This window comes from Mus musculus, chromosome 1 (genome assembly GCF_000001635.26).
Source record: "Mus musculus strain C57BL/6J chromosome 1, GRCm38.p6 C57BL/6J".
Classification (NCBI taxonomy): Eukaryota; Metazoa; Chordata; class Mammalia; order Rodentia; family Muridae; genus Mus; species Mus musculus.
Genome location: NC_000067.6, coordinates 76,660,678 through 76,688,664, shown reverse-complemented (window position 1 = coordinate 76,688,664; position 27,987 = coordinate 76,660,678).

The window sequence follows — 27,987 nt, the reverse complement described above, 5'->3', positions numbered from 1 at the left end:
GGCATTAGGATTCTGTAGTTAATTATGACTGTGTCCCTCATTTGGGAAATGGCATTCAGACTTCATTTGCCACTGCCTGCCATAACTCAGAACACAGGAAAAGGGAAAGAGAGAGACTATGAATACTGTAATTTCACTTTGATCGGAACTGTGCAAACTATAAAACAGTTTGATAATGACATCGTACCAATTATGAAATGCATTGATTAGCTGTATACGTTCCATTTTCCTAGGGACAAAGTAGGTGGTTTAGTTTAGCAAAACTGAAGGTTGTTTTGTCTTATGGTGTGTTTATATCAGGAGATAATAAGTCAAATGCGTTGGCTGAACCAGTTGAACGAGACATGAGAAACAGAAGCAGTTGGTGTCTAGGCGTTCCCTATAAGCCTTGAGAACTTGCAAATAAGGAGACCTTGCAAGAATGACTGTGTCTCTAAGAACAGTTCACAACAATTCCTCTGCAGCTTGTTCTGAGATGGTGTACTGTGAAGGCTGTATCTCAAATGAAAAGAACACTGTGATTTTTAGTGGAGGAACTCCAAGGAGAGCCTTTGAGGAGAGCCATGGAGCATGGCTACATTTTCTTCTGGTTTATTAATAATAAGGACACTGAACACTGTTTGCGAGGAAACAAAAAGAATTTATAAAGCATCTGTTATGAAACTGCCCCAAAAGTGGAGGCAGAGAGAAGATAATGAATATACTTGACAATCAAGGACATGCAAGTTAACAAAAGAAGGACTCAGCCAAAATACTATACAATCTATTATAAGCAATTTTAGAAAAATATTATTCCCAGACACAAAATTAATTCTGAGTGCAGCATGCAATTTCAAACTTTGCTTGTGAATAAGTGTTTCAAATCTCTGGGTCTCACAGTCTTTATCTTCACTCCAAGATTGAGAAGATGAATCAGGAGCCCCTTAATGCTGGATTTGCCCCTGACTGGCTTTGTGATTGGAAATCAGAGGTATAAAATCTCTGGCCATTTAAATGTCAATCTGTTTGATGAAAATGTGGTAAAAATATGCCTAAAAGATGTTACACAATGAAGGAAGAGCATCTACCCAGTAGCAAGAGGTGGCATAGGAAAAGGAAAACCAGAAAACAAGACCATGGCTTAGGTCAATGTTCCCCTACTTACTTTCTCGAATTGCCTGCTTTAAAAAAGAAGGGAACTTGGTAATTCCTCTTCCATTTCTCAGATGCCCCTGGCTGTCACCATAGAGATAAGTAACTTGAACCCATTGGAGTTACTTTATCTCCTCTATCCTAAGGTTGCTTCTTTGGAATAAGTAGACTTGTGTTATCTCCATGTAGGCAAGACACACCTCCCCACCAAGTGTTAAAGACCACACCCATGCCTGTGTCTGCCTATGGAAGTGGCTTATGTCTCTGTCCCAACTTTATAATTTATTTCTTAGTCTCTAGCAGGTACACTGTATCCAAGAAAATTTAGGTCATTAAAAAAAGGTAAGAATCATTACTAAACTCAGTGTAAGGCTAGACTCACATTGGTGGTAAACGTGTATAGTTCCAAAACATGGTATGAGGAAGGAAAAGTATCTGGAGTCAGGACTAGCCTTGGCTACACAGTAAGTTCAAGGACAAACTGGGATACATAAGACCTTGTTACAAAAAATAACAATTAAATAAGTAAATAAATGTATAATTAATAAATAAATAAAGTAATCTTTGGCCTGAGTAGAAAATTAAAACTGGAAACGAGTAGACAATAAACTGGAAGAAGAAAGAATAGTAAAAAAGTTAAAAGTCAGGATGAGCGAGCTCTATTAACTTTGAGTACAGGCTGTGGAATTCCCACAAGTCTACCAATCACCTTCTCTAGGGAACTAAGGTTCTAAGATGCTGATGTATCCCATGCACCAGGTCTTCCACATCTCATGGTCTGAAGCTCTTTTGAAGAATAGCACGTCATCTCTGGATTAGGACTTACAATTACATCATCATTTCGTGAAAGAATACCTTTTTTTTTTTTGTTTTGTTTTTGAGATCATATTGTAATTGCTTCATTTCTCCCTCTCCTTTCCTCCTTCCAAGTCCTTCCATATACTCCTCCCCACTCTCCTTCAAATTCATGGTCCCTTTTTACATTGAGGGTTGTTATATGCCTATATGTTGATACCTATACATTCCTAAATCCAATTTGCTCAGGCCATACAATGTTACATTTGTGTACGTTTTCAAGGTTGGTCGCTTGGTATTGGGTAGCCAATTGGTGTGCTGTAAGGCAATAATAGTAATGACAACTAGAACTGAGGAATGCTGCACACCAGAGCCCATTGTTGTGATATATGAACAAACACTTCATAATTATGCCTGGTATGATAGTCATGGCATGACCTATTAATAATGAAACTAAAATGCCTCTGAATTCCAGAAAAATTTTAATGCTTAAAATCAGGGTATTTTTCAAAACAGATTCTTAACCCAAACACCTTTTCATTGCTGCAAAAAGAAAAAAAAAACTTAGCTATCAATATATGAGGAGGAAGCTTTATTTAGGTTCATGGTTTCAAATATTTCAGTCCATGGTTAGCTGGCTCTGTGGATTCTGGGTCTGTGTCAAGGTAGAATGTCATGGAGGAAAGAAGATGCCAAAGGAAACTACTTACGCTGTGGCAAACAGAGGGAAGGTTTATCATCTCCCAGCAGTTTCAGTGACTGAAGACTGAGATGATAAAAAAAGGAGGAGGAGGAGGAGGAGGAGGAGAAGGAGGAGGAGGAGGAGGAGGAGGACGAGGAGGAGGAGGAGGAGGAGGAGGAGGAGGAGGAAAACCCAAGGCACTGGGGAGAAATATAAGATCCAGCCATAGCAATTACATTTTAAAAAGAAATGACCAAACAAGCAACAACAACAACAACACTAGTAAAAATGGCAAAAGGTGTATGGCAAAAGTCATAATCTATCGAATCAGAATGACAGAAGAATGAGAGGTATGGGTTCCCAATTACCATTCTAACGATTTGTCACAAGCTTAATGGGCTATGGCAATATGACTTTATCACATGATACTTTCCGGAGTCAAACATAAGTCCCAAATTCAAGCTTTGGGAACAGCTGTATTCTTTCTGGAACCTCAAGTAAGGATTCTATTTCCTGCCTCTTATGACTCCTTGAAGTCATGTGTATTCCTTGTCCTAAGGCCTGTTCTCAACAAGGCCATCACTCTGTTTTTGCTTCTATCACCTTAATTACTTCTCTCACTCTATCTCTCCTGCCTCTTGTAAGGAGTTGGGCCCAGAATGATTCAGATCACAGGTAAGTTCAGCTTTGTGTAGGCTGCATGTAGATAGATAAGGATATAGCTCTTAATATTGTCTTAGTTCCTCTTCTATTGCTGGTTCATACATTTACAGTGGTTAGCTTGGATGGCAAGTTGCTCAAAGGTTTTTTTGGTCTTAGTTGGTCGCATTTGTTTGTCTAAAGGTAGCCAGATGGCTGGGCGAGGTAGTGAGGCTGGCTGTTTCAGAGATTACTTGGACATGGGAAGATTCTTAGAATTCCTTATGAATTTTATTGTCATAAGCTCTTAAAACTCACGGATTCAATACATCCACGTTTTAGGATGATGTCACATGAAAATAGCTAAACAGTATTGGTATTTATCTTTACTTCGAAAAGCTCAATAGAATAATTATAGTCAAAATTGTTCCCAATTCTGCTGTATGCCCTCATCAATCAAGAAGGTTAGAGAAAATAATGTTTTTTTAAAAAATATGAGAAAATGTATAGAAAAGGACTACTAGTAATATATGTTAATAGAAATCGTAAAAGGAAAGACGAGAAGGGCAAAATGGAGAGGAGAAGGAGAAATATGAGGAGGTAGAAAATGAGGAGAAGAGGGGAAGGAGAAAGAAGAAGAGGAAGTGGTGGTGAAGGATGAGGAGAAAAATAAGAGAAGAAAGGAGATTAAAGAAGGCTGGGAATACATCTCTGACACATAAGCTTGCAGGCATGATTACCAGAGTTTGGATCCCCATAAACTCAGTTAAAAGCCTGGTTGTTTGGGGAGCCTGCCTATAATTCTAGCTTCAGAAAACACAGACAGGTCTTCCTCAGAGAAAACTAGCTACCCAAAGGCAAATTCTGGCTTTGATTGTGACACCCTGTTTCTATGAATATGATAGAGGAGCAATTTAGGATGATTGCGAGGATCAGCATTTGGTTGGTATGTAAATACCTTGACATGTGCAAAACCATGTAGACACGCATAAAATGGACAAAGGCAAAAGAAGGAAAGGGGGAAGGGAAAGGAAAGGTGGGAGAAAGAAAGGGAAAAGCACCACCAAGGGAGAAAGGATGGGTAGAGAGAAGGTGGATTGCAAAGTGCTTTCCAGTTTTCATGGCTTTCAAAATGCAGCACCAGACCTCCACAGAGGGTGTAAGCACACATCTTTGTGTGTGTGTGTGTGTGTGTGTGTGTGTGTGTGTGTGTGTGTGTGTGTGAGAGAGAGAGAGAGAGAGAGAGAGAGAGAGACAGAGACAGAGACAGAGACAGAAACAGAGAGAGAGAGAGAGAGAGAGAGAGAGAGAGAGAGAGAGAGAGAGAGAGAGAGAGAAGACAGAGACAGAGAAGCAGAGGGACAGAGACAGAGACAGGGAGAGACAGAAAGAGAGGAAGAGAGGCAGAGAGACAGAGAATGAGAGGGGGGGAATTTTTAAAAGACTCTTTGAGGAATAGTTACAATTCAGATCCAAACCTAGAGATAAAAGAAAACAGATTCATTCTATAGAAATGGTAAGGCAGATTCCAGACAAAATGGAGGCAAAAGTCTTATTATTTTACACTCTGAGATTGCCTTTTTCCTTATTGACTTATTAGAACTCTGACAGTCAGTATTATACACTGAGAACACTGGGAAACTCTTCCCGGTGACATTAGCTCACTTGAAGGAGAAAGGAGATTGTGTTGTGGAATGACCCAATTAGACAACACACCCTGGGTGGAGGCCACAGTGGGTAGAAGAGACACAAAGATGCTAATGTCATCTTTCTCCTCCATATTTTATCAGTTTCCAATGAGCTTGGAAGTGCTCCAATATGAGAGATAAAGAACAGATACAAGGCAGAAAGCCATTTTGTTTTAGTCTGTCTTGATTAAGTCTGTTAGTCAAACTAAAAGAAAGGGAGCAAAAATATGGTAAATGTACTTCCACAGATAAAATTCTATGAAAAGAAAAAAGAAAGCAAACATCTGGAAAAAAATAACTATGCTAACCATGAACTCTATCTTAGAGATGAGCAAGGCTGATATAATCATGAGAAAATAGGAGAAAGAGAATAGTCAAGAACATTAGGACTTTAGTCACAGGTCACAAAATGATGTTGTGGCCCACAATGAAATACATTCTGTAGTAGCCCCATTAAATAGCATCATTGAGATGCCACAGCCACCTCAGTATGAGTAAGTATGGTCTATGATACTCACACAATGACAAAATCACCCTAACAACTAGTTTCTCTGAATATATTCTCATTGTCCAACCACCTGTGACATCAGGTGAGAGAAATTTCAGGTCTCAAAGAATGGTTGCATAAGAAAGAACTGGAATTATTATAGGAAATAGAACCAAGCCTAGAAAAACATAAGACAAAGGATTGAAAGAGAATAGAGAACTAGAGATGAGAGTAATTGGCCCAGAGTATTCCTACTCATATAGATAGCTAGAAAGAAGAAATGTGAAAAACTACTTCCCATGATTAAGGAGTCTGAATACCACAAATTAAAAAAGAATTGCAGAACTCAACATGGCAGGACTTCTGCATGGTGCCAAAGAGTAAAGTTCCCCACAATTTCAGATACATTATATTAAGTCTATCAGAAATTAGAACACGAGCCATGATTATCACAATAATACACACATCTAAGAAACAGAGGATTGGTCTACTTTAAAACTTCTCAGGACTCCCCCCCCCGCCCCCGTTTAGCCCAGTTATCCATTGTTACATAGAAGCAACAAGCCCCCACGCACCATGTCATAAGTATTTTTCACAGATGTGGAATTTGCACTAGAGTCAAAAAGATTGGCTAGTCTGTTCTAGGTGGCTTAAAGCTTATTGGCTTCATAGGTCAGAAGACCCACTTCTGAGACAGCCCACCTGCAGGGTTGGCTGCAAATTCCTCTCCCTGTGAGTGTGTATAGCATACTAGCTGAATTCTAGGAACAGGTGTCTCAAAGTGAAAATAATATAAGATATTTACAACACACACATCATAGAACTCACATAGTGTCAGTTTCGCCATAGCCACAATTCTGCCCATATTCAAAAGCAGTTGGTTGAAATGCTACCTCTCTGTGATAGGAATATCAAAGTCACATTCTAAAAATGTATAAGGTAGAAGATAGTGTCATAGTTATCTTTAGAAGAAGAAATAACATGCCAAACACCCTGTAGCCAGAGAAACCATCTACTGCTGCAAAAGTGTCATGATGACATTTTTCAGACATGTTAGATGGCACAGATTTGGCTTACCCTCTCATGACATAATAGTACTCTCTATGTTCTTGAGATGTGATAATTATCCTACAAAGATAATGATTGGAAAGTGACCCCCTAGCACACACAAAGCTCTGAGGTCAAGTCTTAGTTCTATATAAAAACAGGGCAAAGTAGCATACACTTGTAATCCCAACACTTGTCACTGAGGAGGTAGAGGCAGGAGGAAGCAAATGAGCTCGAAGAGAGGCGAGTTGAGCATCATCCAGATAGAGCAACCCAACAATCTGCCCTCGGCATGTCAGGAAGCTCTACCACAAGGTCACATAAAGACAAATGATTAATTTTGATGGTATAAAGAGAGATCGCACCAGAATAGGGAAGAATCTGAGGTTCAAGTGCAAAAAACTCAAAGACAATGAAGTTGGGGGGGAAGAATGGAAGAGTCCAATTCAAGGAAAAAAGGAGTGTGCATAAGTGTGAGTGTGTGTGTGTGTGTGTGTGAAAACTCCCTCTGAGATAGCATGGATTCATTTACTAAGGTTGTGATGTATTTGTGTATACAGGCTGGCCACCATGGGAAATTAAAGGGAGCTAATTCATTGTCTTTATCATTAGAAATTAATAGCTGACTTTTAAAATTTATAAATTTGTTCTTAGAGATATGGGCATATCTATTGATGGAAGTTCTGGATATGATTGCCTCTGGAAGATGGGATGAAGAAGAAGGATATTGTGACAACTAAACACATTGCTGTCCCATCTTTTGTGTCAGTAGTTGATCTTGAGAACAGGGACTAGGGGCAGGTTTGAAGGTCTCTTCATTGTCCTGGCTACCAGGGTCTATGGTAGGAGGGATGAAGAACCTAGCTGCATGAGGGCATTGAAGCTGTCCTGCCTTCTACAGCAAGAGACTGGGCATCTCCCAGAATTGTACACCAAGCAACTTTACTATCTGTGCAGTGGGGGCTGGTAGAGGACAGAGGGGCATGAACCAAAGGTGTCCTCATCAGCTTCCTGCTGACTCCGAGGCCTTGGAGAAGGGAACTCCTTAAAATTGACCTTTGATAAATAGGGGAGTCATAACTATCACATCCCGAAAAACTCATCAGGCTTCTCAGGAAATATGAATGTAAATAAAATATTGATTAAAAGCTAAAAGGATTTTAATTAGGTTACTTAGTTTAATAGTTTAATTTGGCAGAAACAGACAACTTGGACAAGGTTCTTTGTGTAAGCACATTTTAAATCACTAATTAAAATTTCAGATGGCAGTCTGAGATTAGCAAGGGGATCTTCAAAGGCAAGCAAGATGTCTACTTATTTTATTTTATTTTTATTTTCAAAAGACGCAAAGCAATGCTAAGATCTTACTTTGAGTCCTCTGTTTGAAAGAGAATGGATACCCAGATACACTGGAATCCTCTTTGACCTCCTACACCCACCATAATTAATTTATTTTGAACAGAAAGAATAGTTTTGTGGGCAAACAGCATATAAATTATATGTGTTTTTGTTGAAGGATCTCCTATGTTCTGAATAGAATGGGAAGAATTGGTCTTTCTGAAATACGGTCTTATTAAATAGAAGAAATTGATTCCTAAACATGTAAAAGGCATAGCTCAGCCTAGTATTATTTATTCAGTCTGATTCAGTGAGTGCATAAAGCATTTGAAGTAAGACACCCAGAGAAGCTCTCTGTGGCATCTCTATTAGGCAATTACATAGCGATACACTACATGCATGCTTCAAGGTCAAAGCTAAGCCTGTGCTTGTTCTGTTTTACATTGCACGGCATCCTGAGTACATCAGTGGAAGGCAGCTGAGAATAAGAACAAGCTCTTTGAACATGTCAGGGCTCATATCCTGGCTTAGCTTTCTAAACATGCAACCCTGACGAGTTTACAAAGCTGTTACCATGCCTCAGTTTCCTTATGTGCAATATAAGACTAACAGCAATGGTATTTATTTCACAGGATGAAGACTCCAAATGTTGTTATAAAGGAGTAACTATTGAATGCTTAAACACATGCTTTAAAATGTGATCAATTCCCAATAAATGATAGTTCTATAAATACAAGGTGACTGGAGTGGTAGAAGAGTACAGAAGATTAAAAATCTTTATTGTTAACTGAGTAGAAGGGGCAAAGATCCGGATTCAAATTCTAGCTCAAGCACAAATTAGTTGTCTAGAATTAAATGAGTAACGTGCCTTCTTTTATGTAAATGTAGGTAACTGGATCTCACTCAGAGCTCTTTTAAAGAATACCTAAGGTCAAGGCCCTATACAAAACTTGACATTTAAAACTTATTAAGTAAATATTAAGTCACTACATTTTCTCTTCTGTAAAAGGCCAGCAGAAAGAATGGGAACAGGCAACCTTGGGGCGATAAGAGATGGGGGACCCTCTAGAATGTACCAGAGACCTGGGAGGTGAGAGATTCTCAGAATTCAAAGGGGGGGGGGGACCTTGGATGCAGTTGCTCTACAATGGGGAGGGAGAACTTGTAGAGTCCACCTCCAGTGGAGGAACAGGATATCAAGTGGGGGGGGGGTTGCTATCCCACAGTCAAAAGCTCTGACCCAGAATTGTTCCTGTCTGAAGGAACTGCAGGGACAAAAGTTGAGAAGAGCTTGAGAGAAAGGAGGTCCAGTGATAGGCACATATTGGGAACCAGTTAAGGGTTGGCCCAGGACCCTGATTGTTACTGATGCTATGGTGTGCTTGCAGACGCCTAGCTAGCTAGCATAGCTGCTCTCTGAGAGGCTCAACAAGAAGCTGAAAGAGTCAGATGCAGATACTAGCACCCAACCAATGGACAGAAGCTGGGGACCCCTGTGGTTGAATTGGGAAAAAGCTGGAAGAAGCTGAGGAGGAGGGCAGCCAGATGGGAAGACCAGCAGTCTCAATTGACCTGGACTCTCTGAGATAGATCAACTGAGCCACCAACAAGCTAGCATACACCAGCTGATAGGAGGTCCTGACACATATATAGCAGAGGACACCCTGGTCTTGCCTTAGTGAGAGAGGATGCACCTAACCTTTGAGAGACTTGAGGTCCCAGAAAGTAGGGCAGCCTGGTGGAGTAGGGGTAGAGGGTGGGGACATCCTCTTGGAGATGGGGTAGGGGTAAGGAGTATGGGGTGGGGAGAGGTGAGGGGGGCAGAACAGGAGGGAAATGAAGTCCGGACTGTAAAAAAAAAGTATTAAAAATAAAAAAACAAAAAATAAAATTACAACAACAACAAAATACAAAATAGAGATAACGAGTGGCTACTGCCCTGCAGGGATTTATAGAAGTAATGAGTCACGAGGTAGTTGCTTTTCTTAAATTAAATTTGTTTGGAAAGACCTCAGTGGTACCTTGTTTTAATGGAAGCTGCCCAGGTACGGGAGAGCCCGAGTACATCCTGATTAATCAAACCTATCACTTCTGTTCCGGGGGAGGCAGCATTTTGACTCTACACAGATTAATTGTACATGTCAAAGATATCGACATTTACATAAATGTCATTGCAGCTTCTGAGCAAGTAAGTCCTGGACCAGTAGATTACTGCAAAAGGAGAGCCATGGGCACTGTCAACATGTCAGAGCTGTGTGCTTGACCTTAGGGAAGACTTTTGACAGATAACATAGAAAGATACCAATTTTAATTTGAATAGAATCCTTACTTCCAGATAAATTCCAAATGTCAGCCAGTGACACCACAAGTTATTATTATTACTATTATTGCCACTAAGCAAAACAACTAATCACACCTTGTGCTTATCTTTGTTGTCCTTTCGTGTTAGGTTTATTTTGTTTTATGACAGAGTTTCACTATCGAGCCAAGGCTTGGTTCACAAACAGGGTCTTCCTGCTGAGGCCTCCTAAATTTGGGGGGAGATTGTTTATCTAGTTTTTTTGTTTTGTTTTGTTTTGGTTTGGTTTTGGTTTTGGTTTCTTTTTTTTGTTGTTGTTTTTTTTGTTTTTTTTTTTTTTGTTTTTTTTTGTTGTTTTTGTTGGTTTGTTTGTTTGTTTTTCGAGACAGGGTTTCTCTGTGTAGCCCTGGCTGTCCTGGAACTCACTCTGTAGACCAGGCTGGTCTCAAACTCAGAAATCCACCTGCCTCTGTCTCCCAAGTGCTGGGATTACAGGCCTGCACCACCACTGCCCAGCTATCTGTTTTTGTTTTGTTTTTTTAACCCATCTTTTATTAGCCCAATAACAAGAGTATCTAAAACTAATGAAAACTTGAAGGACAAAATCTGCAAATAAAAATTCAAAAGTGATTAATTAATCTAGTCTTATATCACTTTAATCCAGACTGTGATTTTTTTTTAAAATTGCTCTAAAATTCAATCCATTTCAATGCTGCCAAAGATTTCTACTCACCACTCAAAAGTATCCATTTCTGTTATCCCACTCTTGTGTATCCATAATGTTGAAACAAGCCACACTCATCCTTTATACAAATCATTACTTAATCTTTTGAAAACTAAATTTCCGTTAGAAACTCTATTTTCTTTCTGCCACCAATTTCTACATCTACAACCTAGGTTAAGCAGTCAATGTGTATTTTGGAAAGTGTGCTATGTGCCCAGTTCTCTATTAGGACTATCATTAACTCAATGTGTGAAGTATCTGGAGAGCCCGCCATCTTCTGAGATATATTTTTATAGTTTGGTAGGTATACTGAGTGGGTTACAGATAATTCCAGGGAAATTCAAAGCAGCACATAACAGGTTAACTGTGTCATTCTTGAGGTCTGTGAACAGGCCAGTCTTGTGTGGGTTCAGATTTTCTCTACTGGGACACACTTTTGGGTGACTTCATTCTGCCTCCCCCATATAAACTGTGACTCTACAATAATGAAAAGAAACCTTTGATCCATTACAAAAATCCTTTTCATTACTGCATTAACAAGCATGTGCTTTAAGACTTACCCTGGTTTCATCTCAAACATATCTGATTGTTCTTTTCCCCTCCGGTTTGGTATGGTAGACGGCATCGTGTAAACCAATTTGTGGCCAGGTTTAGTGATACTAGGCAATGAATGACCTTAAGGATGTCTCCAACAAAAGCTGTCTTCTGTTAGTATTCAGCAAATCTTTGAAACAGATGTGAGCTCGAGCCACCAGGCAGCTCTGATTAGTCATTATCAGCTGTTCTTTGATAAAAAGCCTAGCCTATCTCAGGAAATGCATCTGTCTTCCTCTGGAGATTGCTTAGCCCTGGAGAATAAATGAGCCTGCAGGTCCAGCCTTTGTGGTTTCACTTTGAATAGTAACCAATGTCAGAAGGCATGTGTACTATTCCTGGTCACCCTGATCTAAAGGGAAGACTCGTACACAACCAATATAAAGGCTACTTCCTATTCACCGCATAAAAGCTCACTAGATCCACTGACAGATTTCCTATTTGGACTCTACTTTTTTTTCCCCATTACAGTACAAAAAAATGTAACTTCAAAAATAACAGAAACTTTTATTGAAATTTAACAAGATAATGAGCCAATTTTAATGCAAACTTTATTTGAGCTTAACTTGTTTGAATGCCCTCCGTCAGGAATTAGTTGAATAGTGGTCCCAGGAGACTGAAGTGACCCTCTTAGGCACTAACAGACATCTTTGACCATGACTGGTTGCATCTCTTTGCGACTGTCTACTGCTTGTAACAGTGTCATTGTGTTGCAGTACATTAGTGATGGTATATCACGCTCTCCCAAGGTCATCCTTTTACAGGTTCCTGGTTCCACTTTGAACTTCTGATATGAAACTATTACATTTCCAATGAAGCTGACCTACTTTTTCACATTATAAGAGAAACCCAGGTTGTTTGTTTAAAGTTTCACACTTTATGAATGTTTGGTGCTGATTTCAAAACTGCTGTTGAAAACATTTATTTATTTATTTATTTATTTATTTATTTATTTATTTATTTATTTATTCGAGAGTGACAGGGTTTCTCTGTGTAGCCCTGGCTGTCCTGGAACTCACTCTGTAGACCAGGCTGGCCTCAAACTCAGAAAAAATTGCCTGCCTCTGCTTCCCAAGTGCTGGGATTAAAGGCATAGTGTCATCACCACCCGGTGAAAACATTTTTAAAATCATAGTACTCTCCTAAGAATGAGTTTTTGTCTTCTACTTTAAACACATAGTGTGGAACCCTGGAGAACATTTTGAACTGTTTGAAATTTTATTCAAAAAATTTTCCTTTTCAAAAAAATTCATTTTTACTGATTCTTTGAGAATTCCATATACTGTATTTTGTTCATATTCACTCCACCCTACTCTCACCTTACCTCCTCCCATATCCACCCCTCACCTGTCTATATACTCTCGTCTGTGGCGCTATCTATCCACTGCATGTGGTCAACCTACTAAGGGCCACATGCTTAAAAAACCTTCCTCCCCCTCTCACAGAAGCCATCAATTTCAATAGTTCCTTATCTGAGGGGAGGGTCCCCCTAAAGCCCATCCATGCTAGAATGTTGACTGGCCTGATCTTGTGCATATCTTGTGCAGGCTACCACAGCTCCTGTGTGCTCACAGGTGTCAGCTTTTCATGTCCCGAAGATAGAGTGTCACTCAGGTCTTCCCTGACAGCTGCTCTTAAAGTCTTTCCACTCTCCCTCCCACAATGCATCTTAAGCCTTGGGGAATGTGACATAGATGTCCTGCTTATGGCTGAGCACTGTCCTGACATCTATTCTCTGCACTTTGACTAGGGATGAGTTTCAGTGTTAATCATCACCCACTGTTCAAAGAATCTTCTCTAAGAAAGCCTGAGTGCTTCACTAAGCCGAAAGTATAAAGATATAAATTTAAAGGACAGCTTGATACTATGTCCATTAAGCAGAATAATAGTAGCACTTTTTTTTTATCCTGGGAGTCTGTGAGCTCCTCAGCTGTTGGTTCTTAGATTGCAGTACCAGACTTGTGCCTCCTGCAAAGCAGGCTCTAGGTCCAACCAGAAAGCAGGAGGTTATCCCCAGATCATTTGTGCCACTACTTCACTCATGGACCACACAGCAGCTGCAGGAACTGTGAAAGTTATGCAGCACAGAAAAAGCTTCCCAGTCAATACTTACTTGATTTCTCTGTCTGATGACCAAAGAGGGTGGCAACTTCAGCAGTAGAATATCACCATCATGGATTTGTGTGAAACAAGAACAATGGAAACATTTATTCCCTACACTTGGACTAGTTATGAGTTTCAGGGTTAACCATCATCCTCTGTACAAAGAATCTTCTCTAAGAAAGCCTGAGTGCTTCACTAATCCATGAGTATAAAGATATTTATTTAAAGGATGGTTTGATACTATGTCCATTTAGTAGAATAATGTTTCACCTGTGTTTCTTGGGGTGGAGGGTGGACATGGTCAGAACACTACTGACCAATAAATAACTCAAGGGGAGGTAGCCTTACCTGGCACCAGGCTTTTTTTTTTTTTTTTTTTTTTTTTTGGTACATATGCCTTTTGGGAAGAACATCATTCCCTGTTCTAAGGCAACAAAAATGAAACTGTTTTATATGAGCATATGTATGTATACACATGCATGCAATAAAATAACATGTTTTCATACAGCCTTCCACACATCTTTAGTGTCAGTTGTCTCTGATCCCACCCATCTGCTCTATTCTACCATCTTTTACCCACCTGTACTTCCATACCCATTATTCCCTTTCACCTTCCTGTCATCTGTGTCTGCTTAGACTTTTGAACAATACATTTCTACAACAGCTGTGTTGATGATGCAGTTTATTTTGTCCCACATTTCATTCCAACAGACAACTGCCTATCATGTAATACTACTCATTTCTTCACCCCAGTGGCAAAATTATCAGAACATTCTCCTTCTATAGTGTTGAAATTGTCTTCAGTGTTTGGTTCCATTGATCATCGTTCTGCCTTCTGGAGGTACACCACTATAACAAATCTTTCTTCTACAAAATAATCTTTCAGGTTTTTGAAAACAGATAACAAGGCCCTTCATCTTCTGCTTTATATTCCACACAATCACAGATACTTGAGCACTCTCTGTGACATGATTTTCAAAACTTTAACCAGCCTTTAAACGAAAGTGAACAGTAACCTTTATCAAGCATCTATTGCATGTTATTCCGGTGGTGTATAAATTCCTGTTTTGGTTCACAATCTCCAAACATAAGAGTACTTTAAGTATATTACTGCATATAACTATATATTTAACTTTCAGATGAATTATGAATTATATGTATATAGCTATGTGGTATGTTGGCATTTTAAGGCACATTGAACACTTGCTTCATGGTTTCTTATGTTCAGCACTAGTGATATTTTGGGTCAAAGGATCCTTTGTTGGCATTTCTACTATAAACATTAGCAGAACCTCTGGCCTCTCCTATCACATGTCAGTAGCATCTCCCAATCTGAACAATCACAGTTACCTGTAGATATTCCAAGTCACGCCTCAGGAGCAGAACCACCCATTTAGAGTGAGTCTTAGCCTCATTCTTATACTCGTAGAAGGGCATGGATCTAAAAGCACAGTAATTATTACAATACAGGCATACATGATAATGGGGAAAAATTAAAAGAAAGCTAGGCCTAATCTAGGAGAAGTCAAGGACAGTTGGACTCTGATAGAAGTAGCATCAGAAGGGGAAGTAGAATTTGACTGCTGAATGGAAGAGAGTGCTTCTGGAAAAGAATGCAGAGGCAGGACACTCTGGAAGCCTGAAGAATGCAGAGAAGTTAGATGTAGTTTTATCAGTGTGAGGAGTTGGAGCACCAAAGATGGATAAATGAGAGTTTATTGAAATGAAGAATTCAGGTTATGAGTGGTCACAGAAAACTTGTAAAGTGTCTGGGTTTTATCCTGAAACCAGCAGACATTCTTTGAGACAAAGGACAGAAAAATCATTATGGCCAATATGGCCAAAATAACTTTTTAATGACAGAAAGTAATTATGTTAGATACAGAATGAATGAGAAGAAATAAGACTAAGTAAGTTTAGTGCAGAGCTATTGCTGCACACAAAGTGTGCTGTTTTGAAAGCATGGACTGTGATAATGGAAGATGGGATGGAAAAAGGTGTTTCAAATAAGTAACGATTATAAGACCAAATTTCTTTATTAAAATTCAAATCTCATTATGTTAGAATGTGCAATTAGAACCTTAATCTAGAGGGAAAAATCAACTGCAGATTCTGTAATATAATCAATTTTTCAAAAACAAATTCCCTCCATAGCAATTTCTTTAGAATCTATCATGGGCCTGACAGTGAATAGGTGCTTGGAATTGAAAAATTAGTGAAACTTTATCCTACAAGAGCCCAAAGTCTAAAAACAAGCAGGTAGATATGTAATTAGAAGGCAGCTTTGCAAATATTGAAACAATATTCCTTAAGAGTGCCAGAGCCAGGACTCAGGATTGTGATGTGGGTGACTCATAGCACAGGGAGGGTGTAGGACTGAATTAAGACCTCACAAGGTCCTCAATGATGGGGTAGGCTTACCTGGTGTACAGTTGTGTGAGGGTTAGTCACACCTCACCCCTGCTCCCATATGTTTATTTACCTGCATTTCAACAAAAAAATTTTGAGCAGAAATTCTTCTCCCAGAGGAAATGTGAAATAGTTGCATGAAATTCAGGCAACACGGCCTATCTAACCTTTGAGACCAGCACATAGAATGGGTGACAACAACCACCACCACCACAACAAAACAACAACAAAACACTTTTGTTGCCTTCAGTCTCTGAAGATTGGGAATTGCCTCTGTTTTAAAACATAACTCAGATATTTTGGACCAATCCAGATAGAAGAAGGTATTTGGTATGCTGTGTGAGAACATAGCCATGAAATACATAGCTATGGCTTTATGTTCATTGGCCAGTAGCAAAGAACTGAGTACTGAAATGAAGGGTTTAGTAAAACTGTGTCCAATATAACAGTTGCTCTGGAAGCAGCTTAGGTATCCAATCTATTCTCTTTGAGGTAAAAATATTAGAAGACTGGTATCTTGTTAGTGTGTGGTGGCTTCTGTGGGCCATATTTGACAGTGTATGTTATAAGGAAAACAAAAGTTCAGAAAAAGATTGCCTGATTGTTATAAAAGGTGCACAAAGGAAAGAACATGGACCATAGTGAAGTAACAACTGTTCTCATTCCACAATAGCAAAGGTTTATAATAAAAAACGTAGAGTAGCAAAACCAATAAGAACATATCTTTTCCACAAAGTGACTCAAGAAGGGAGACTTGGCTTCCATTTTGGTTTTACAGCATCACTTTGTGAAATTTCCTAAGTGTCTATCAAATAGGAAGATACAGGGAACAAAATGCAGGAGCGCTATCAATGCACAGAAAGGACTGTGTATGTAACTATGGAAACCCAGACATTGTGTGAGAAGCTAATGTTCCAAAGAGGTTATACAACTCGAAGCCTGGATTGGAAACAAATGAATAAGCTTCCCATGGTCCACAGCCTTCACATGACTGTAAGCAAAATATATGTCACAAGACTGCTCAAGCCATGGGAAGCATATTCCACAGGTGTGCCCACTACAGAACTTAAAGAAGGAACATTACCAAGGAGTAAAAGAAACAGCAACAACCACAATCTTTGCCATCTGGGTAGGTCCTTCTTGTTCTCTGTTGTTTCTTGCTCTCTTCCCGTCAAGCACATGATGGTGTTGTGTGCCTCCTCCCCCTTTGACCTGAATAAACCTCTTATAGTCTGTTCTGGTCACTGAGATACGAGCAAAAGGAACTCAAGTCCCTTTGGGGTAGAATTTATCTACGTTTCTGTGGTCTTGGGTCTAGTCAATGATTTAATGGCCTAAAAATATTACAGATTGTCCTCACACTGCCTCTGATGGAAGTGTAGCTCAACCAAGAGGCAACCTTTTATCCCAGGACACACTCAGCATAGGACATTATTCATTGCCACAATTTAATAACTAATATCTGAATGATACACATTCTAACATACAATTTTTAACAGGTAAGAAAAAAAAAAAACACCAGAATTGAAAGAAGTGAAAGAGTTCAAAGTAGTTTTATGAGCCTCAGTTAGCCTCAACTCAAATTGCCCCAAAAGTAGACAGTAATTAAATTAGTTAGACAATTTAAATAGATATTTATCAGTATAATCAAATATTTGGAGAGTAATGTATTTTTCAATTGGTAAGCATGTTATGTGTTACATTCATCAATATCCTTATTGAGTGCGTGTGATCTCTTGGAAATGGAGTCACGTATGGATGGTTTTGAACAATCATATGGGTACTGGAAACTGAACCAGGGTCCTCTGTGAGAGAAACAAATATTCTTAATTGCTGAGCCATCCCTCTAAGACTCAAAGAAAAGCATATTCATTGCCTTTTCAGAAAGAAAATTATTAAGTTCAAAAGATTTAAATCTGTGTTTCACCTGTTTAAAAACAGATACATGTATACACAAGCACATGCCTGGTTTGTTTTTGTTTTAAAATGTTTAATTTTTATTGAAAACATTTTTACAAAATATTTTTTGATTACAGTTTCCCTACCCCAAGTCTTCCTCACATCCCTATCCACCCAAGGTCATCACTTTTTTTCCCTCTTTCTTATTAGAAAATAAATAAACTTTAAGGACAAAACAAGAGAGCAAAAAAAAAAAAAAGCCACAAAAATCCACAGGTAAGACACAGACTCACACACAAACATACACTTGCACACACAGAAATCCCATAAAACATATTAGAAACCATAATATGCACAAAAGATCTGAAAGCTAAGAGAGAGAGAGAGAGAGAGAGAGAGAGAGAGAGAGAGAGAGAGAGAGAGAGAAACGAAAAAGGAAGAAAGAGAGGGAGGGAGGGGAAGAGAGAGGGAGAGAGAGATAACAAGAGAAAGAAAGAAAGAAAGAAAGAGAGAGAGAGAGAAAGAAAGAAAGAAAGAAAGAAAGAAAGAAAGAAAGAAAGAAAGAAAGAAAGAAAGAAAGAAAATGTCCAGATAAATAGGAGACAAAAAAAAATTAAACCCTTCAAAAGTACCATTGAGATCATGTTGTACTGTTCATCTACAGCTGGTCTTGGGACCTGCCCTTCAGTGTGGTTTGTATAAAGAGTGATACTCCATTGAAGAAAAGAATTTTTCCTTTCCAAGCAATTGGAAATTGGAAATAGCTTCTGAGTTAGGGGTAGGGGCACTGGAATCCTGTCATACCCAGGGACCCCTGCAGTCCCTGTGTATGCTTCCGCAGTCTCTCATTTGTGCATCAGCTCCATTGTGTCTAGAAAGCACTGCCGTCTTGGTGTTTTCCACCCCCTCTGGTTCTTAGAATATTTCTCTCTCCTTTTCATAAGGCTCTCTGAGCTCCAATGTAGGTAATTTGATGAAGAGAGCATGTAGAACAGAGTGGTCCAAAGTCTACATTGCTTAGTTGTAGGTCTTTGCATTTGTGTCTGCCTACTGAAGGAGGAAGCTTCTCTTTTGAGGGCTGAGAGGTACACTGATTTATGATTGTAGCAGAAAGTTGTTAGGAGTCATCTTATTGCTGTATTCCTTCAGGGAAACCATGGTAATTGATACATTAGGTCCATGGCCTATGTAGTCTCAGGTTTGTGATCCTGACATTGTCACCCAAGCAATGGGTTTCATCTCAGGAAGTGGGCCATAAATCCAAACATATAGTGATTGGTTACTCTCACAACTTTTGTGCTATGATTACACCAGCACATCTTATAGGCAGGTCACCATTATAGATCAAAGGTTTTGTGGCTTAGGTAGTGTTTATCTTTCTTCTATGATAGGTTACAGCGTATACTCTAGTACCGTGTATTCTAGTCAGTTAGGGAGGACGGTGCTGAGTAGATACCAACTCAACTTCTCCCTGGTCGATAGTTATGAAGATGCTGCCTTTAGCTGTAGAGCCTTATTATTAGTTGGTGCAGAGCTTATCAATATCTTGGCAATAGCCTGAGGTGCTTGGGGGTTTTCATAAAGCATTTTTGGCCACCAACTCAAATAGATATAACCAATTCTTGGCATTAAATGTTTCATTTGATGGTGAGAGATGTCTACTTGTAGATTGGCCCCTCCCATTATTTAACTGTCCCATTAAAATTTCATTTATATATGCATATACTTTAAGAAGCTTTTACTGTTGATTTCCATATGTTTCCTCAAGTGGCCCTTAGTTTTAACTGTCTTTCCTTATGTTCCCTACCTTATCCTCCTCGTCCTTCTCACTCTGTTTAATCCTTTTGTTCCAGTTCCTGTCCAGTCCATCCATAACTATATATTTCATTTCCCTTTCCTTGAGATATCCTTCTTTACCCACTAATCCCCTATTCTATACCTAACCTCTGTGGTTATAAGGATCATAGACTGCTTATTAAAGACTTAAAAGCCAATACCCAAATATAAGCAGTACATACCATATTTGTTCTGGAGGTCTATGTTACCTCCTTCAGGATGATTTTCTCTAGGTCCATCCATTTGTCTTTAAATTTCATGATTTCAATTTTAACAGCTGAATAGTATTACATTGTGCAAGTATAACACTTTTTTAAAAATCCATTCATCTGTTGACAGACATCTAAATTGTTTCCAATTTCTAGCTATTATGAATAGAAAGTCAATAAACATGGATGAGAAAATGTCTCTATAGTAGGATGTACAATCATTTTGATATATTCAAGAGCAATATAACTTGATCATGAGGAAGACCTATTCCTAGTTTCCTGAAGAATGGTAATATCGATTTCCATAGTGGCTGTATGAGTTGATTCTCCTGCCAGTAGCAAGTGAGTGTTCTCCTTACTCCATATCTTTGTTAGCAATAGCTATCATTTGTTTTGTTGATCTTGGTTACTCTGACTGGTATAAAGTGGAATCTAAAAGTAGCTTTAATTTGTACTTCCTTGAGGACTAAAGATGTTGAACATTTCTTTCATTGTTTCTCAGACATGTGTGTTTCATCTTTTGAGAGCCCTCTGCTTAGCTCTGCCTTATCCACCGTATGCAGTACCTTCATACCTCTTGAACGATTTTAATGTGCTCACTGGTGCTGATTTAAGGCATCACAATTTGGATTCCAAGGCAAAACAGAAACATTTGGTTACGTGTGACACAAATTTGACATTACATGTGACAGATTTGATGTCCTATATTCTGCAAATACCCCTGGCTTCTGAAAACTTCCAGTGTTCCTAAGATGGGCATCTACCTATGAGAGATCATGTTGAGTTTCAGGAGAAAGCACCCTCAGAGATGCCTTGCAGAATTGTTGTTTCAACTGAAGACTTTATTATAAAACTGTGGGTCTTTAGCAGAATTAGATCCAGACAGCTTTGTTATATTCTTTTCTACTAGGAAGAAATTTCTTTATCATGAGAAAATTGAAAAGTCGGGTAATGGAAAGTTACAGAAATTGATAAAGATTCACTTAGCCTGTGATATAGATTTTTCTCTTGCCGGGGACAAGGAGTGCAGAAGTTGTTATCTTGGAAAAACAGGTCAAAGTACAGGTGGGATCTGTGTGTCTTTTCACCTTCTTTAAATGTTTTGGGTCTGGGGAACTTTAAGAACCTTTATGTTCCAACTTTGCTATTTGAAGTAATATCTTGGTTAGGCTTTTTTTTTTGCTGTGAATAGACACCATGATAAGGGCAACTCTTATAAAAGAAAACCGGCTTACAGTTTCAGAGGTTTAGTCCATTATCATCATGGCAGGAAGCCTGGCAGTGTGAAGGCAGACATGGTGCTAGGGGAGGAGCTGAGAGTTCTACATCACAGGCAGCAGGGGACTGTCTCCTCCCAAGCAGCCAAGAGGAGACTATGATCCCATACTGGGCAGAGCTCGGGCATAGGAAACCTCAAAGCCTACCCCCACAATGATGCATTTCCTCCAAAGCCACACTGCCTAATAATGGAACTCCCTATGGGGCAAGCATTCAAACTCATGAGTCTATGGGGGCCAAAGTATTCAAACCACCACACGTGAAGAATGCTGAATAAAATGCTTATTTATGGCATTGCCTACAATCTGTGTAAACTTCAAATTTCTCTGAGACTTTTGTGTTTCATGACTGAACCTTAAAATGCTTAACAAAATGAGGTCCTTGCAGAGATTTTTAAAAAAATACACAATGCAGAAGGAGAATGAAACAAATCATAGTATGTACACATGTTTGTTGGCAGAAAGTAGGTCCTTGCTCTGAGCCAAGAGAGACAGAGATATCTCTTCCTAAGGAGGAAACATCTCTCTCATGTCTAGTGCTCAGTAAATGTACAGTTGACCTTTTGATTATTCTAATGTGATAGGAGTGATGTCTACAGCCAACAGTTTTAGACCATGTAAAAAACACACATGTAAAGCACATATCCATATATGTATATACATACATATGAAGCATATATATGGATTTATAACAATCATTACTCCAGAACATATTTCATGTTAGTCTAGAAAATGATAATGGAGTGTTAGCATGTAACTGCCCAATACCATCTTCTATCTCTCCCAATACACATTTCCAGAAAATGTCATTAATATGGATCAGAAACTCTAGACCAAATATCTTGCCATATAGTGTGCCTGGGACATACAGTCCTCAATACGTTGTACAAACAAACAGAAGAATAGGCCCTGTTCAAACGTGGGATGGCAAGTTACTAGATGGGGAAAAGTGTTCAGGGGCCTTTGATACAGAAGAGGAGGATTTTACCCCATGCTGATACAAAGGGCTAACACAGTAGGGGAGGGTTCAACTAAAGTGGACTATGGAGTCATAAATGCACTCAGCTTTATATCTGGTAGTAGCAAGCATCAGACAATGACCAGGACATAATGCCAGGACCCTTTAAATCCCATCTGGAAACTATAGAACTCTCCAGGAACTCTCCAGTAGAGGTTGGTTGCAGTCAGTCTGAGTTGCTATACAAAAGATATTCACTTCATAGGGACAAATAGGACCAATATGATGCTGACAGGGAAAGCATAATAGTGCCCAAGGCAAATGGCAAGCATCTAGGGAGGATGGAGGATCCTTTCAGAGCTTGGAAAGGAGTAAAACAAATCTCATATCTGGTACACATGTTCCTGTAAGTCACCTAAACACGTATAATTTTGTTTCTTTGTTGGCTTTAATTGTTGTGCTTCTAAACCTTCAAAACAAGGGAAGAAACAACAGTTAGGGTAGAAGAAAGCCACTCCACACTTCTGCATTCTAAGTGCGGGCTCTGCTTTCCTGTGACACTTGATTATACTCTTCTTTGGCCACTGCACACCAGGTAATATATCAGATCTAACTGTATTTACCACCCCTTTCAAATCAAATGGTCTTTGAATACCAGACATCTTTTAGACAACCAGGTCTTTGCATGGTCACACACTCATGTGTACCTCCCAAGTAAGATGCATGTGACTTCATGGCTTTTCAAGGACTGATGACACTTCCAGTGGGATGAAAAAAAGTTGAGGATATTAGATAATTGGGACAAATCTTCCTTCTAATGTTTTCTAAAAAAAAAAAGTTTTAAAAGCCAACCTCTATCAGTTTGTGGAGTGCCAGCCATGGCCATAAGGACATCAGTGGATTGTTCTAAACTTCCCTATTTCTTCTTCAAGGTAGGTATAGACATGATGTTCTTTGTGGAGTAAGTGATTTGTGTTTCACACTCCACAGCCTTCAGATTCTTGTGTTAAAGTTTTCTTAGTAGGAATTTAGGCAATCTAATTGCCAAAAAAAGTTAATTTTTAATTGACAGGCAAAATAACAGGAAATAATTTTAGAAGTCTAAATTAATATTTTAATACCCTGTAATGTTTCATTTTATTAGGAGAAAATCCAACTTCCCGGCATGGCCTGTTTTAAACTCTATAAGATATTTCTGCCCTATTTTGTCGGTGACACTCGAAGCTGGCTTCTCCAGGCTACCTCCTGCCACTTCTTACATGGATGTCCATTCATGGGTTTCCTTGTTCCTTATCTGTGTCTATCATCTTCTGGTCTCTGATTTTTGAGGAAATTCTTACTTCTATGAATTTTAAGCCCATGCTTTATTCTCTTTGCAGGCTTCTCTTGTTCTGCTGAGAGTCGTCCCTTCACTTGAAGCACCTGTGTCTTCATCCACAACCTGATTACTTTATTTACCAAAGTGTATTGCAGGCATCAATTTTCATAAATGCCTATCTTGTTACCTCGTGTGTACCTGGTGGTTAGGGACTATGTTTTATTCATCATTGAATAAAAGTAACATACTGCTGCCTGCCCTAGAAAAGGAGCTCAAGAAATGTTTGTGGAACAAATGACTAGGAATAAATCATAAAATGGAAAAAGGAGTCTGGATGATAGAAGACATTTGTCTTGACACATGGGATTAGGCACAACAAGGGACATGAGAAAGCCGGAGAATAATTCTGTCATAAAACACCCTTGTTAAAGGAGCTAGGCGCTGTGAAACACTGGAAACATTTCATTAAAAAAGAAAAAAGAAAAAAAAGAAGCCTTTGCTATAAATTACAACTTGCCTCTCCAAGAAGAAACACCAGTCCTAAAAGATGGATATCATTGATTGAGTAATCGGAATTGTAAAACGACATTCAACTCACAAGTTGGGAGATGCCTTAAGTAGGTGGAATCTTTTGGATTCTGAGCGAAATTGGCATTTCCTTATTTTCTGACATTAAGGTGCTGAAATACGCTGGCAGGTATTAACATGTTTGTTGATGGTAACTTGGCTTGGCAGGATAGAAACTCCAGTGTGAGTTTTATGATTACATTTTCATTACAAAACACAGATCTCTATCTAAAGCAGTTTATTGCTTGGAGTTATGAGTCATCAGAAAGTATGAGATCTGAGTGCTTAGCCCTGTTTAATTTTAACAGTGGAGTCAGGCTTGAAACCCCATTTGGTAAACAGTTTAGCCCATGTCCCCAATCCAGAGGTGATGAGTGAATGCATGTGAAAGTTAGTTAAGCCAGATGTTGTATATTGTAGAATTAAAACATCATTTAGATGTTGCACCATTTCTGAAACTTTTTCCAACAGGCATTATATGTAATATATATATATATATATATAAAATGTGTGTTTATGTATGTTCACGTGTGCATTGGTGTGTATGTTCCACATGTGTGAAGGTGCACATCTATGTGTATATTCACATGGAGGCTAAATTTTGGCACTGAGTATCTTCTTCAGGTCTGCTGAACCTAGAGTTCACTGTCAGCTAATTCACTTGCTAGTTTGCTCTGGCGAGTCCCTACCTCCCGTTTTCTGTGATTACAGCATGTCTTTGTGTACACCAAGCTTTTATGCGGTTTCTAGAGATGCAAACTCTGGACCTTACTCTTGCATGACAAGCTCTTTACTCACTGAATTCTGGCATCAAGTTATTCATATTAGAATGGCTGTGACATTGAATTAATTTTCAAACCAGATTATGTTCTCCATACACAGAAAATCTCAGTTGGATTTGCAGTGTGTTTCCTGCCCCTGCACCCCTCAGTTTTCAATATGAATGGAAACCCTTGCTGTGGACTAAGGATATCTGTTCCCAGTAAAGGGGGTAAAAATGTACTCCCTCTCATGCCAGGATTGAGTTGTAACTGGCAATTAGAGGCCAGGTTGGTGGAGCACTCCTGTGGGTCTGTTAATGCCTTCCGACCATTGCCCATGGCCGCAGATTGTAATAATTAGTGCTGTAAGCATAAATAGGAAAATGAGGGGGCTGTGCTTGTTGATCCCTAAGGTCCCTTCCAACATCAGAGTTTTAAAATTGGTGAGCCTGAAACTGCTAATGTGTTTATGACTACATCCAATTTATGCCTGGGGACAAATTATTCATTAGAGGGATAGGTCATTTTTCATTAATTTGGCTCAGAAATATAAAATGTAAATGGAAAGTGATTGCCAGCTAACATTAGTAATAGTAATATGTGGTTCTACAACATTTTACCTTCCACAAAGATACTGAATTCATAGTAATATTATGAATTAGCTCTCTGACCAGAATTTCCTTCCACTTTGGGCAAGTTTGTACAAAATTTAGAGTTATGGCACATCTTTGGTATTCTTGTGCTGTCAAACATGGTAAAGGATTTCTCCTAATCTGAGCATGCCTGGGAGGTGAGGGCAGTGAAGACCTATATCCTGTCAAGCCAGGAGAGTTCTATGAAGACCAGGAACAGGCTCAGCTTCTTTCTATCGTGCCTTGGACATGACATCCTCTGCCTTTATTAAGGCTCTAGTTCGACATAATAAAGTACCTAATATTCACTGGTATCTTCTTCCACTGGCCCCAGGCATGCCAGCCTATTCATAAGAACATATTGCATGGACAGGCAACAATTTTTGGGATAGCCTCAGCTCCCATTGTTCAGGACCCACATGAAGATCAAGCTGTACATCTGCTACATATCTGTGGGGAAGCCTAATTCTAGCTCATGTATGCTCTTTGGTTCATGGTTCAGTCTCTGAGACCCCAGAAAGTCCAGGTTAGCTGACTCTGCTGGTCTTCCTGTGGAGTTCCTATCCGTTTCAGATCCACAATCCTTCCTCCAATTCTTCCCTAGGAGTCCTCAGGCTGCATCTACTGTTTTGCTGTGGGTATCTACTGGATGGAGTCTTCCAGAGGACAGCCATGCTAGACTCCTATCTGCAAGCATAACAGAGTATCATTAATAGTATCAGAGATTGGTGCTTGACCATGGGATGGGTCTCAAGTTGGGCCAGTTATTGCCTGGCCATTCCCTCAGTCTCTGCCCCATCACCCATCCCTGCATTTCTTGTAGACAGGATGCATTTTGGGTCAAAAGTTTTGTGTGTGGGTTGGTGTCCTATGGCTCCACTGGTGTTCTTGCCTGCCTACAGGAGGTGGCCTCTTCAGGTTCCATATCTCCAGTGCTGTGAGTCATAGCTAAGGTTACCCACATTTATTCTTGGATGCTTCCCTTATTGCAGGTCTTTGCCCTGTCATGGAGATGCCCCCCACCTCCCCATTCTTATCAGATACAGTTTTCCATTCATTCTCATGGCCATCTGGCCTTCTCTCCTATTCCTCCCTACACCTGATCCTGACTCCACCCCCATTCCCTTCCCCATCCCCTCTCCCACCCAGTTTCCTCTCTGTATCTGCCTCTTATGACTATTTTACTCCCCCTTCTAAGTGAGATTCAACCATCCTCTCTGTGCCTTCTTGTTTAGCTTCTTTGAATCTGTGGAGTGTAGCATGGGTATCCGGTATTTTATGGCTAATATCTACTTATAATACCATACCAGGCATGTTACGTCACTCAGAATGATATCACCATGTTCCATCCATTTTCTTGCAAAATTCATGATGTCTTTGTTTTTAATAGCTTTATAATATCCCACTGCATAGATGCACAACATTTTCTTTTTACATTCTTCAGTTGGGGGACATCTAGGTTGTTTCTAGTTATTACAAACAAAGCTATTACAAATAAAGCTACTATGAATATAGTTGATCAAATGTCTTTGTGGGATGGTGGAACATCTTTTGGGTATATGCTCAGGAATGGTATAGCTGGGTCTTGAGGTGGAAGTATTCCAAGTTTTCTGAGAAGCTGCCAAATTGATTTCCAAAGTGGTTGTACAAGTTTGTACTCCATCAGCAATGGAGGAGTGTTCCTCTCACTCCATCTCTTCAACAGTAGGTGCTGTCACTTGAGTTTTTGATCTCAAAGTGAAGTAAGCTAGAATTTTAGAGTTGTGCTTCTTGGCCATTCGAGATTCCCCTGTTGAGAATTCTCTGTTTAGCTTAGTACCCCATTTTTAATTGTGTTATTTGTGTTGTTGGTGTCTAACTCCTTGAGTGTTTTTTTTTATTATTTTTATAAATTTTCGATATTAGCCCTTTGTCAGATGTAGGGCTGGTAAAGATCCTTTCCCAACCAATAAGCCACCATTTTGTCGTATTGACAGCGCTCTTTTGTTACAGAAGCTTTTAAGTTTCATTCATGAAGTCCCATTTATCAATTGTTGATCTTAGAACCTGAGCCATTTGTGTTCTGTTCAGGAAATTGTCTCCTATACCAGTGCTTTCAAGACTATTTGCCACTATCTTTTCTATGAGATTTAGTGTATCTGGATTTATGTTGAGGTCTTTGGACCACTTGGACCAATGTCCTCATTTTAGTGGAGGGGACAGCCACCTAAAGAGATAATTCGAATGTAATGTGGCACATGCTGTGGTAAAGGTAAACACAGCAGAGCTGACAGAACTTCTTCATCCAGTCTGTTGCCTAGATGGGCACAGGTCCCTTCTTTGGAGGTTAAATTACCAAGTATACACTAGGACAGTGAAAATGGTCCTTATAATCATATTTATATTACAGCATTTTCACCAGAACTGAATGAAGTATTTGCTACAACTCATGATAACCTATCTACAAGGTCAAAACAAACCAGAATGTGAGTGTGCAGACAGCAATATCAAGAAGACATGTAAAAAGGCATTTGCATGCAGCCTGGGAAAGTTTCTGGGAGGACACTACCCAGAGATGAATACACAGAGCTTAGCCTTCATCCCAGGACCCTTGG